Source organism: Tenebrio molitor, chromosome 1, assembly GCF_963966145.1.
Source record: "Tenebrio molitor chromosome 1, icTenMoli1.1, whole genome shotgun sequence".
NCBI lineage: Eukaryota > Metazoa > Arthropoda > Insecta > Coleoptera > Tenebrionidae > Tenebrio > Tenebrio molitor.
The window spans coordinates 38,890,848-38,905,136 of record NC_091046.1 but is presented as its reverse complement, the minus strand read 5'-3'; the positions used below and the strand labels follow the sequence as shown (position 1 = coordinate 38,905,136).

The window sequence follows — 14,289 nt, the reverse complement described above, 5'->3', positions numbered from 1 at the left end:
AACGTTGACTGCTGGTGGAATCTTCATTTTTCTTGTTTAAAAGCGCCCAAGATATATCGAAAGCCATCACAATTTGTCCCGCCTCTCGAACACACAAAAACTTACCATCACTTTAACTGCGATCGCTTTTAGAACTGAAATAAATCGCCACGCGGCCTGTTTGGCCCATCGCAATACGGTTTTAATGTGTGGCACGCGGAAGTCGTTGAAACGGGTCGGTACGTCCCTGACCAATGTGCTTAAAGCTGTTTTACACCCATTATTTCTTTCGGGAAACATGCTTTCGCTTGTTTTCTTTTACTGTTATGCTCGCTCAAAAGTGACGTTCCTTCCGTTATTACGAAAACAAATAAAAGAGTAATACTCGCAAGCTGTTCCGTCCGAAACTGTTTTTCTAAACTTTTACCGAAGCGCCAAGAAGATATTTTTTCCAAAATTTTGGGTCGAGCGGGTCGCAGCATCGCCTCGTCTAAAATTCAGCCATTCGGAGCCAGTGAATTTAGGGTTTTTGGGGCGTCACCGGCGGACAGCGTATGCATGCAGAATTGATTCTGGGATAATAATTTTCGTGGTGATTTGTGTGCGCGCTGCGGTTGAAGCTAGGGATGAAGTGTAAGATATCCATATGCATTAAATGGTCCTTGAAGCCAAAAACGGTTTCATAATGAATGAACGCATGCCATCTGGCTACCTGTTAAGTGGAATATGAATATTCCATTAGAAATATGTCCATGCTAATGTGACCGCCGAAGGAAATTCATCCAGAAAACACCTCTTTTCGCCGGTTAATTCGGCACAAATGGTCACGAGAAAGTGGCGAATCCGGCGACCTTTTCTTCTTACAGTTGACAATGAAAAAGATAATTGTGCCGCGAGCACTTTTTCGATTTCTTTCGTGATTCTCTGGGGACCCGCGGAAGTTATCCGTCTTTGGGGCAAAGTGTCGGTTGGTGTGGCATCACGAGAATCAATATGGCGGTCGGAGGCGTCTCGTGGTGATATCTATGACGTGCAAACGTCACCGGTGCTGTCATAAGGCCACATAACTCTCCTGCGCCCTGTAGCGACGGAACTATTTTCCCGAATTAGGTCACACATCCCTTGCTTCCGGGACCTTGGCATCCCACTTCCCGTTACCCGACTTTCCTTAATCTCCTTTCCAATCCCGTTCTCGCTCCGAATTCCCTCCTCTATTGTTGTTTGCTTCAATAACAGTTATTTGAATTGCAATTGATAAATATTTTGCCAAAGCATTATCGGGGAGGTAATTTCTCTATGAAATTCCTCCCTCCCGTCTTCCAACAACAGCGGCTGGCTGCCAGTTTGTTGATTTGACGACAATTTGCTTGACGAGCTAGAGAGACAACACAAAACTATTAATTATAAGAAAATATTTTCTCCCGGTACATCTGGTTCCCGACAAAAAGCTGCCCGAAAAAAAGAAAGCCAATTGCACCTTTGATTTTCGATTTTTAAACCAATTTTGGGGGCTTAATTAGTTTTAAATTTCTAACCAAAGTGTATAATTATTAATTACCTACCAACGGTAGAAAATAATAATTAATATTATTGTTTATTTTTCATTAAGTTTGGAGAACAATGAGTTGTCTGAATCGCCTAACTTGCGAGACAATAAAAAATAGACATTTTGTGTTGGATTTTTTGTGCCGCTGTTGTATAAATACGGTCCAGAATATTAGGGCGCAGAATTGTGTATAATTTATATAGACAGGGGCGAACAAAGATGCTTTGTTTTAAGTTTAAAAAGTTATTTAATTAAATTTTTTATTAATCAGGAGGTTGTTTTCTAGCACAATGTACCGAAGAAAGTTTCTAGTCGGTATTAAAATTGAAAGTTGAGGAATGATTTTGTTAATTAATTTCGGCCAGCAGTTTGCTATTGTTCGGCCAAATGATTTAATCGGCTTGTTTTCGCATTAAAATGGTCTGCGAACGACTTTGTCGATCACTTTTTGTAATTAACGAAGTGGGGAAAAAATGAAAAGTGGCGCACGGCAAATATCCGCTTTTCTGCTATTTATAACGTCGAAGCAAATTGAATTTGTTCTCTTCACTCGTTCCACCTTTGCCAATTTAGGTGTTGCGAATGTCCATTTTTCATTCGTCGAAAAAGGACAATTCTCGCTCCTGATGGCCCTTCGGCCGTCGCGCGGACGGCCCGGCTCGACAGAGGCGTCGCACAGCTTCCCTTTAACTTGTTAATGCAAATGAACTATCTGATCCCGTGAGTGATCCTGCATGATGGAATTTAATTAGGGAGTGTTACCGGTTTGAGAGCTTTCGAACCGGAACCGTCACGTTGATGCTGCACCGTATCCGACACTCTCTTTGTGTGTCGCACACAATCTCGATACTACACCAAATATCAAACACTTTAAGCGACTCCTTCAGGTGGAGTTGATCCTCGAAGATCCTCCGGCTCGATGAACCTCTTTGTGCCGCTCGGCAGTCTGTTTGAACAGTGTCGGGTGTATTGGATGATTTTAATCAGGCGACGGATCTCCCAGCCACCTCTTTAATAACTTCTTAATTCGCCCAAGACGGGCACGTGTTCGGGAGTTGCTAATTACGCGATTTTTGTTCCAGATCTAGACGAAATGCTGCACGAGTGAAAGTGACGTCCAATTTGAACAAGAAGTGATGGTTTTGGTTGTGAATGACAGCAGTTATTGATGACTGAACATTTGCTAGCTTAATCTCCGCTACTTCTGTATTAGTGTCATTGTTCAGGTGAGTTCTTTCTTCAGCGACACAACTCAGATTAAGTAAGGCGTTCTTTTACAACATATGTACCGAAATTTTGCCATCACCAATATATTCACAATTAAAGTCGTACACACAATTTATAGATCGTGTAAGTGTTTTTAAGAATAACTGGAAATATACTAGGAACATAATTCGTGGGACATTTAAAAAATTCTCGGTATGAATTAAACGAAACTTCGTGTTCGTTTAATTCATACTTAGCAACGATAAAAGCTATACCGTCACGACGGAATGTTTTCCAAACAACAAGTAATGCTATTTAATGTTTGATGTAACGGGTGTTCAAAAACTGGCACGTTTAGAGTTGGAACACGCTTATCGTTAATTGATATACATAACCTAAAATTAAACTTACGAATATGAACAAAACGTCTTCAACAGATATACGTTGAAAATAGGGAAGCCGGCTTTGAAACAACTCAAGAAGTATCAAGTTGTTTCAATAATAATTTTGATATGTTGTCTTGAGTTTTGAGCAATGAAGGTGCCAGAACAAGTCGTGTTTTGGTTCTTGGAAAATGATCAGTAGCTAAAATGGTTAACCATTTTTAAAACAGATCTTTATCTTTAACATAAACACTATTTATTAGACAAATTCCCTCATGTTATGATTTATGAAACCAGTTGATATTGACCAATAGTGTGCCGAATATCGCGAAAAAATCTAGTCATGGTCAGAAAATGCGTCTTCCGCCGACAAAAATCTCCCTTCCGGTGAAAAACAACGTTGACAAGGCTTTTGTTTTTGTTGGTAACACAAATTAATGAACAAAATGTCAGAAAATTATTTTGACGTTTTCCGAAGTGGATTTAAAAAATCGTTTTAGAAACGACTCCAGCAGTGATATTGACTACAGTGTGAAAACAATTTGGAACACAACAGGTAAATTGTTGCAGGAAAAGTGTCACGATGAATATAAACTAACCTTTAATCCGTTTTGTGATGTTGTTCCGAATGTTTGTTTGAATTGTTCATTCGGGAATTTGTCTAGACAAATATAACTCGACTTCCCATTTTTTTTTTCGGAAAATTTTGATTTTATTAGACTCAAAGTTTGTTGCTTTAGGCAAAACCACTCGACCCTAAAGGGTCTCGTGGTTATTGCCAATCAACAAACTTTTCGTCATAAAATCAAAATTTTCCGAAAAAATGGGAAGTGTTGTGATATTGTTTTTGACAATAAAACGTTAGGAAGAAGGAAAATCGGTTGAAATTTTTTTTAAATCTGTTGCTTTGGCAGAAGAATCTGAAAATGTAAAGTTTCCCAGTCGTTCTATAGTATTGCCGTTATAACTTTTTATCTGCTCTGCCCACTAAAATTGACCAATCAGAATCAAAGCCAGATTCAATCTGTACAACTTTTCATCACATTTGCCACGTAAAAAAGTTAAGGTTAAAATTTTGTTGTCAAGTCCACAATTATTGTTTTAGGTTCTAAAAAATAAAATGTCATTAAGACAATTCGAATGTCAGAAATTTTTACTGTGTAAATCAGATCGTCTTAACAACCTATTTGATTGGTAACTAAGAAAATGAAATGGGCGGGGCAGATAAAATGTTACGTTGTCCTTAGTATAGAAATTTAAGACGAGAAGATTTACAGTATTACGAGAGACTAAAGTTGCAGTAAAATTAAATGAGTTGTCAAAGTATGTATCAGAGAAATATGTGATATTGAACGATAGAAACTCATTTACTTTTGGGAACAAGAATTCAGTATCGGATATTGTATTTGCTAAAGACAAAAGGATAACTCTCAATGAAGCCAAGTTTGAGATGAAAACAAAATTTTGGCGATTAAAAAAAATTGTGTCTCTCAGCAGTTCGCCTAGCGATTACTGCTAAAGTTGACATTTATAAATGTGTACAGAAATGATTGATTAGTTTAGTGAAAATAACATATAATTTGTCCACCAAAACTTGAATTCTCTTAACCTTCTCAAGACTTGCCCGACTGAGTACTTTTGGGCAGAACTCAGTAAAAATAAGGCAGGATGAGAAGCAGCAAATCAGGAGACCTTGAAACGTTGAATAAACAACAATTGGTTATCCAAAATGTGACGTACAAGGTTATTGAAAAAAAAATGCGATTTTCTTCGAGTAATGCAAATGTATTTATAAAAAAAGTTGTTAAGTAACATCATACATGGGGTTTATAAGAACCAGAAAGAAAGTCCATGAGTTAAATGGTTTAATTTTAAAAAATGAGAAAATAGCACAGAAATAGTTGGAAAATAAAAATTGTGTTGTTCTGTTCAAATCATTTATCGGATGAAAGAAGATTGAAGATCAAAAGATTTATTGAAAGAAAATTGAAACTGTTTACAGCTTATAAAGGGTGTTTTTTTTTAATTTGGCGTTGAAGTTGACGTTGAAGAGTCGATTGTGAATGAACCACTCGTCTTAAAAGCATTGATTTTTCAAATTGCAGATTAAAAACATATAAACAACGCAACGAACTAAAGTGAGGTTAGATTTAAATAGCTGATCATAATTGTAATCCAGTGGTGCGTTCACAATCGACCTTCAACGCCAACTTCGACGCCAAATTAAAAAAAAAAAAATAACGTGAATGAAATAAAATTCCCTGCTATACACTATTCTTATCTTGGTGAGTGGTCGATGCGATCAAGCAAGCCAAGGGTGGCTTTGTAAGTTTTACTTTTTCCACAAAATTTTTGTGTGGTGTAAATCACATATTAAATGTCATCGCTGTCATTCAGATTCAGAATCATCGTCAAGCATTCATGTTTAAATCTCGCAATCTTATGTCGCGAAATGTAATTACATATAGTGTATTTTTTAATCAAAGAACTACAACACCGCAATTTACACCCAAAACAGAGCTGACAACAGTGTACACTTTTGAGCTAGGGTGAAAAATCTCATCATATAAAAATTGAGGTTATTAGAGATATTAGTAGCGTAGCAATTTAATAAAGTTAATAACAACTAACAACAACTAATTTGAGAGTTTTATAAATGTCTTACTTTGCGAGACATTTTTAATAACACGTTCAAATTTTAGCTGCGAGTTTGCGTACTTTCAAGGACATTAAAAATGACAGGCGTTGGCAGAAATAGCCAATAGATATCATTAAATTCCCTAAATTTAGTAAAATTTTATATTTGCAAACCTAAATCAACAGGTCGTGGTTCTTTGATTAAAAAACAGACTTTAGATATAATCCGTACCCACCGGTTCTTAAATTTAACCGTGCCCGCTTTGAAAACTATCGGCGTCTGTCGTCGGTCAATCCGAACATTATGCCCATGCCGGGCAATATTGCAAAGTGGTTTGGGTTTGAGAAATTAACCGGATTCTTGAACCATATACCGGACCTGACCGAAAAGTGTGTGGCTGGTCTACCCGTCTACCAACTACCAACACACTTTTCCATGGGAAATTTCAAAAATCCTTAAATTCAACTTGACGGCTGAAAGTTTCCTAAAGTCCGCTTACCAAAATAAAGAATAGAGTACGTGTCCACCTTATTCGCCCGATCCAACTCCGTGAAACAGCATTTATAAATTAAATAATTTCCAAGACTTTAAAACGTCTATGGCCCAATGTTGAGGTGTTGTCGTATTGTTTGAACATTTCAAATAACCCACGTATTTGGTTAGTTTTTCTAGTCGAGAGCCTTAATTCGTGTAAACATCCGGCAAGTTTTAAAATCGAATCCCACCCAACCAACAGTGGACCGGGTGAGTTTCGCAAGTTCCCCATCCGGCTTTGTCCTATAAGGTGGAAAGTTCGTGAGCAATCTATTTTAGTTTCGGTTAAGCACCATGTTTCGATTATCGCGTAGGAATCGAACTATCTGTGTTCCGCTTCCGAAATAGATGTAAGTGGTGCGAATATCGCAGACAAAGGGCAAATGATCGAAACGGTCGGGCGAGCGACGCTGCATGCGTTAAATGCGACAGAATAGGCTTTCCGATTGATGATTGCGTGCGTTCTCACGTTAACTATGGCCAACATTGTTCAACCCTACGTTGTACTCAATGACCCTTTTGTGTGCTCTTTGATCGCGCAGTCTATTTATACTAACTCCAGTGCCATTGATAACTGTGATAACGGCAATCTCGATACCCGACACTTGTGACGTTTTAACGTGCAAACTTTACAATATCGTCAATAAGCATAACTGCACGATAAGGGTTGTTAATTAAACCTCGCGGTATAGATATCAAAATTCGTGTCTAGCTCAAGAATTTCAATTAACATTGTTTCGACAAGAAAGCCTCTTTAATGATTTACTCAAAATGCATTGCTGGGAAGTTTGCGTAATGAGGACGGAATATTAGCGACGCTGATGCGGAATATGTTCCCGTTTTAACGAGGATTAATAATTGCTTCGACACTGCACTCCATTCGCACCGGAAGAAGGTGTTTACATCGCAGAAAATTGAAAAATACGAGAGCTGTTTTTTACATCACACGTTTCAAATTACCACAGCTTTAAAGGGATAAAAAGAGTTACTGAAAGGGAATGTTATTTGTTGACGACACTCTGCAGCGCACCTAATCCTAATCGCTTTCAAAGAGTAGATTTCTAAAACTCTACCGGTGTAAAACCAGTGTTCGGATAAAGGCACAGAATCATGTAATGCCTTAGTAGTTCTTTTATTGTGATGCCAGACGAGATGCAGATATAAAGGACACGGAAATATTGTATTTTGTCGCTATTCTGTAGCCGTTTTGAGTGTAAAAGTGACTTATTTAAAACTGGCATGTTCCAGATGTGGTATCCATAAAATGATTATTTAAATAAAATAATAAAATAATCAAGTTGAAAGTGTTTTAAACAACGTATTAAATTATAAAACAAAGAGGATTTCATATTATTTTGGAGTTTTATGATACGAGAAGGATTTGCTAGATCAGCGGTTTCCTAATAGCACCATAAACTCTGAACAATGCTTCTGGTCCACGTAAATATGACTTGATAATAATTACAAAAGGTCATACATAATCTCATATTAGGGTTTCGTTGTTTACAACCACTATTTCCCGGTGGGGCATCCAGAGAAATATGAATTTAATGTTAGAGTGTTCCACAGTTGTGTTTTGCGTGCTCCTATCGACAATGCAGATGTGTTTATCTTGTTAACAAAATACACTCTGAACTAAAAAAAATCGAATACAAGACATATTCTCAAGATTTCTCAATGTAGAACAACCAAGATTGATTTGACACAATTTTAGCTGGTTTTAATTATATACACACAAAAGAATGACCTTTACTTGTGTTTTGCCTCACTGGTGGATGAATTTAAATCATTGGCTAGATTTAAAAGTGACATTTTCTTTTAGATTTTTGAAAATTTTGTATACATATTTGTGTTGATAGAATCAATATTTTTTCCAACATCGCTTATGAAAATGATACTTTCATCACTCAATTTAGTGAGGAAAATAGGCGTTTGCATCACTAGTGAGGAAAATGGAGAAAGTAAACTCACTAGTGAGGAAAATGTATTTAACAATCTACTACATTAACAATCTACTACCTACTTATTAATATAAAAATTTAAAACACTGTTATTTGCATTAATTGAAAATCCAGATCCGGAAGATTCAAAAAATAGGGTAGTAAAATTATTATAAAAAAAATTAAAATTGAGACTCATTTTCATTAGCGATGTTGGAAAAAATAGTATACACAATTCGTAATCAAAGTGCGATTTTTCAACTCGCAATACTATCCTCATTCGCTGGCGCTCGAGAGTACTCGTATATCATGTATTGCTCGTTGAAAAATCAGGCACTTTTATCACTTATGGTGTAATATACTATTAAAATTATAATATTAGTTGTGTCTAAAAATTGAATATACATACAATGAAGGAAAGATTTGTTTTTTACATTAACAATAACTTTCACCGTTAGTTTTTACAAATTTTTGGAAAAACGTGTGGTTTTGTGTAAATGCAAAATTAAATATTCATACAATGAAGGAAATATTTGTTTCAAAAAATCTATGATCAAGAGCGGCTGTGAAAAACAAAAGCATCGAGAACGTGTGGCGCAACTTTACGCTTTACGCACAACTATAGAATAAGATTCACATAACCTAACTTTATATGCGATTATTGGACCATGAGTACGGGACGGCGGCTGTCAAATCTTCATATAGGAACCGTTCTGAAACTGAAACCATTTTTGGTCTTCTTTCATAACAACTATTGTAATAATTTTTATATACAGTGAGCGGCAAAAGTATGGTAAATTCCTTAAAAATTAAACAAAATTTTTTTCAAAAAAATCTTTGGACAAGTCAATTTTAGTTTATAAAAATACATGTTTTAGTACCAAACAAAATTCCAAGCAGTCATTTGTTTTCGAGTTATGACGTCATCGATAGTTTTTTTAAATAGAAACCCCCTGTTTTTTTTCTTGATTCTGATAGCCCTTTTAATTATCTAAATGACAGTGTAAAAATTTTGTTATCTTACATAAGGAAATTTTTGAGAAAAAAAAATAATAACGTCGGAAAAAATAAATTTTATAACGAACAAAAACAAGTCAAAAAATCAAGTAGGTAAATCAAACAGTCAAATGTTACTGTAAATTTCATTCGTATGTGTTATTTGTTTAACAAAACGTTTTCGAAAATGACTCATTTAACAGAAACACAACGTATAGAAATTTTAATTTTGATTGGGTACGGAGATAAAACTAGATAAAACTAAAACAGGGGGAATTTCTTCATAAACTTGCTTTTTGTCAACAAGCTGGGGGATGACAATTCGAACATTTAATTCCATAATTTTAAGTACTTACTAACATAGTTTTTGACTTGTTTTTGTTCGTTATAAAATTTATTTTTTCCAACTTTATATTTTTTTTCTCAAAAATTTCCTGATGTAAGGTAACAAAATTTTTATACTGGCATTTAGACAATTAAAAGGGCTATCAGAATCAAGAAAAAAATAGGGAGTTTCTATTTAAAAAAACTATCGATGACGTCATAACTCGAAAACAAATGACTGCTTGGAATTTTATTTTATACTAAAATATGTATTTTTATAAACTAAAATTGACCTGTTCAAAGATTTTTTCGAAAAAAAATTTGTTTAATTTTTAATGAATTTATTCCATACTTTTGCCGCTCACTGTATAACATTTACGTTTAAGTTAAACCATATGCTTTCAAATCTTCTCTTTTTCATGGCCGTTCTTGTTCATTTTTTTTTAATCTTTGGTATATTGACAGTTTGCAATTACTGTCACTCTTAGTTTCTTAGAAATTGTTGTGTTGTAGAAGTACATACATATTACAACGAGAGAAACTATTAAGGAATAATTTAAAAATTTATCTTACACCTACAAATTATTTCAGAAGACTTCGTTCTGATTTTGGTAATAGAGCACCGTCTGAAAGGGATTTTTATAATTATAACTTATACAATAAAATTATCATTGAGACGGTTTCACTTAGTAACTACTTACGTGAAAGAAGACTAATTTTTGCTGTTAAATCAAATTGGCGTTGCAATTAAGTGTTATTAACAAGTTTTGTATGATCATCTCTAAAAAATTCAAGGAAAGTATCTCTAAAACAATTACGCTGGTCCAGTTAAGAAATCTACAAATATGTATAGGGATCGGGATGATTATTTCTTGTTCTTGTAAATCTAGATCAATTATTGCAACTTGCAACTGTGTGAAAGTGGGATAACTTTATTCATCTGTTTCAGCACCGTAAACAACGCACTTTTTGGAGGCTCCGAAAGTAAAATAATTAGAATATTCCTCTTATAACCCCGATTTGGCTTCTTTTAATTTTTTTGTTCTCTACATTAAAAGACACGTTGTTGAAAGTTTTAAAAATCTCGTTTCCGAAGCAGCTCAGACAAATTGAAATTTCTGCTTCGGTGAAGGGTTCATCGAATACACAGGCTGTTCCAGAACTGCCTCTCCAAGAGGAAAAAGGGAGTATTTGGGTAAATGTGATAATCTGAATTTTAAAGAAAAAAAGTCCTATCTCAAGCAATAATCGAGAAAAGACGTCCTAAACTTGACCAATCAGAGTTGAACATCATCAAGGTAGGATGAGCGCAAAAGTAAACTTTTCGCTGATTGTTACGATATCAATAATTAATTTTGCTGTCTGCCCGATTTTTTAGTAATACCTGAGGACGAGCTTCTGGGATTGCTGAAATTGAAAACTTTATGTGAGCTACAGGAAAATTTATTTTAGTCATCTTGGAATCTTTTTTGCTGTCGGCGCAAGCCTGTTTTCTATGGGAAGGCAGTTTTGGGCTGTGTAAATATAGTGAACTGAACGATGAATACTTAAAAATAAAATAAAAGATAATAGTTATTTATTTAACAAGTTCGTTTGTAAATTGGGCTTTTTTGGTATGAGTGGGCCAGTGTCGGAAAATGTTGTATTGGCTTATTTACTGGAATTTATTTATTGTAGGTAAATCTTAAGTTCTGTTATGATAAGTTGTATCATCAGCCCCTTTTTAGGTCATTTTAATCATGGGAATATCAGGGGCCGCCCGAAAAGACGAATTAACTAAAGTGTCTGTTGATGACATTCTGGATGAAAATTCTATACTAATAAATTGAATTTCGCGACCCGTTTTCGGTACGCGAAGCGCTCATTTCACGTACGGTTGCACACAAAAAAATGAGAGAAAGTTAGTTGTTGAATTTTTTGTAACCATATATTCCGAAAAAATCTCTTGGTAGGTAAATATTTTGTTATTTTATATTTTCAAATATTCACACAAGACATATTATATACAGAACTTTTTTCTTACATTGAGTAATATATGATGTTGACCTATTCTTCAACTTTCGAATATTCAATTTTAAAGCCTTGACAACGAAAAATACACTTTAAACACATTTAAAGTTTAGGTATCACCGAGGATATCACCTCTAAAACGCAAAACTTTTTAGAATAATGATGTCGGTTGGCTAATCAAGTAATCAACTAGTACGTCTACTAACTGTTTGTAGTAACAATGAAGCGGATCATCAACTTACACGTTGAAGAGTGATAATACTCGTTGCGACTGCTTGAAATAGTGAAATCCATAATTCATAGTTTTTGTTGCTGTATGAATCAGCTATGACATTGTTGTCACTGGCGTGGATATTGATGATTTATGTAACTTATTATAATAAGGTACTTTTCTAAATTTTTAGGAGAAAAGGAATGTCTGACAGCCCACGAGTGCCAAAAAAAGTCCAATTTACACAAGAACGAGTTGAATACAACGTTTTTTTTGTTCAACGACCCCCTTAAAGGCTCCAAATCGCTTTAAATCTTTAAAATTAACTTGACGTTTCGTTTTGACAAGTTGTTACAGTTATCAAAATCCGTTCACATAGGAGAAAATTCTCAAATTCTGACAGTGTCGAACAAAAAATATTTTTAAACGGCAGATTTGGTTACTGAGCAAAACATTTTCCTTTTTTGCGCTTGCTAAATCATCTAATTTAAAATTTTGCTGTAGTTGTTCCCATTTTTGTATTAGAAATTTAGAGAACTGTAACTTCTTCCTCACCAATTAGACCAGAGATTGTGTTGTCAAAACCTTATTTAAATTTAAAAATAACTTCTTTTACGGTCTGTTATTGCCAAAAAGCTCGCTCATCTAATCGGAAACTGTAAAAAGTTGTCAGAGAAATCTATTCCATTTTGTCATGTTTTTTGTTTAAATAATTGCAAATTTGTACTGCATTGACAGCGCATATTTCTAAATTTTGCATGCACTGTGTATTTATTAATGTTTCAATATTTTTAGTAAACATCAACCACCTTTTGTGTAGTTGTTGTGCAACGCTATTTTTCACCAGGTGGCAAGACATGAAAATGTAATTGTAAAAATGACATTTTTTGCGTTCGGCTGAGCTTAATGGTCGGTGCTTCAAGCAGATACATAATCGAAGCACCCATCGTGCACTAATCGACAGAAATGTTTTGGCAAACATGTTAGAGTTGTTGACTGCTGTCCAAATAATTGACATCGGCCCAGTGCTGTCGGTGTCATCCCATTGACGCAGAGTGGTGTCGACTGTCGAGGAGTCGCGCTCGAACAGGCTTTGTTGAACCAGGACGCGGTGCGCCCCGTTTCCAGTTTACACAGTTTCCATTCGACAAATACCAAAGCCACGTTTTCATCAAGACTTCATCCCTAACAACGACTCGATATTAAATTTTTGGCCGATTGTTAGAAAATTTAAATATCACGTTACGTACTTTTGTGTGCCAGAAATGTAGGCTCGGAGGAACGACACAAAGTTATTTAAAAATTGCCTTTCACGTCAGTTAAAGGTTACAATTTGTTCTGCAGATCGATTTTATGATCCCACTCAAATATCTAATAAAAGAAATATGTATTAAAATTCTTTTATGGCATCGTTTTCTAAAGTAATGTAACAAGGACGACAAATCAATATTCTCTTGTAATTAACGACCTGTAAGTGACAAGTAACATTTTTATTTTTAAGTAGAACTGACGTTTTCTACCAGATCTGGCATTCCTTCGATATTGATCGTTTGGGAATAGACACGAAAATGTAAATTATTTAAATTTCACTTTAAACTTAATTGATTAAGGTCTCTAGTTTGTGAATGTTTCGGAGTGTTCGTTGTACGAGAGTAACAAAAATGAATACCCTGCCCTTTTGCAATATTTTTTTCACGTGAGCGTATTCGAAGCAAAACCGTTTCTTAATGTTTTTATTAACGGGAAAGTTATTTAAGTTAGACCGCCAAGATTGAGCACCCTCCGACAGCGGAGCATCTTTAAGACCAATTAAAAGTTTGGAAACGTTCCGTTTACGAAACATGAAAAGAACACTTTTCTCAATATGGATTTTTCCGGTGGACGTCTCGATTTGCATTCGCGACGACGTGCACAACGAGTAGTGGAATCGAGCACCGGGAAAACTAACATTAGCATGCCGGTAGCGTCGCGACGCTGATGCACGACGTAACGTCGACTAAGAGAGCGCCCGTCCGCCCCTTTCAGATGCTGCGCCGCCGATCCCATGTCAAATCGCAACAAATCGCCCCCATTCCCGATGAATTTAGTATCAGGACGCAGGTTCGCCGAGCGAAGTATAAATCTTTACTCAACTCTCATCCATCTTGTCGAGCGTAAGAAACTGTGTTGGAAATTCGCCGGTCGGTGTATTTTTTTGTGTGTTAGATAATTATGTAAATAAGTGCGCAACTCGGGGAAGCTGTCGAATTCTGTTGTCTACGGCGCGCTCAAAATTCTTCGATGCGGTCCATTATTTACCTGCAGGACCTGTAATAGCTACACAATTTATGCATTAAAGTTAAAACACTGACAAATTGGTTATGGAAATATGGTCAATGTTGGCTGCATTTTTAGACGGGACTCTTTCAATTTGATCAACCGAACACTAAAGAACACTTAAATATGAATTGTTAAATGACAAACCAAATATCTACAATTTTTTTGGGACTTTTATATCGCGCGTTCAAATGAAATCCTGGGCT

The 14,289-nt window shown here is 35.5% G+C and overlaps 1 protein-coding gene across 9 annotated transcripts in view; it reads left to right on the top strand.

The window, feature by feature from the left end:
- The window catches only part of Glut1 (Glucose transporter 1), a 201,663-nt gene that overhangs the window by 74,862 nt on the left and 112,512 nt on the right, over positions 1-14,289 (top strand). For all 9 annotated transcript variants that reach the window (XM_069039699.1, XM_069039683.1, XM_069039646.1 and 6 more), the window contains exon 3: positions 2,608-2,751. The gene's annotated coding sequence lies outside the window, so the exon portion shown is untranslated. The remainder of the gene's footprint in view (positions 1-2,607; positions 2,752-14,289) is intronic.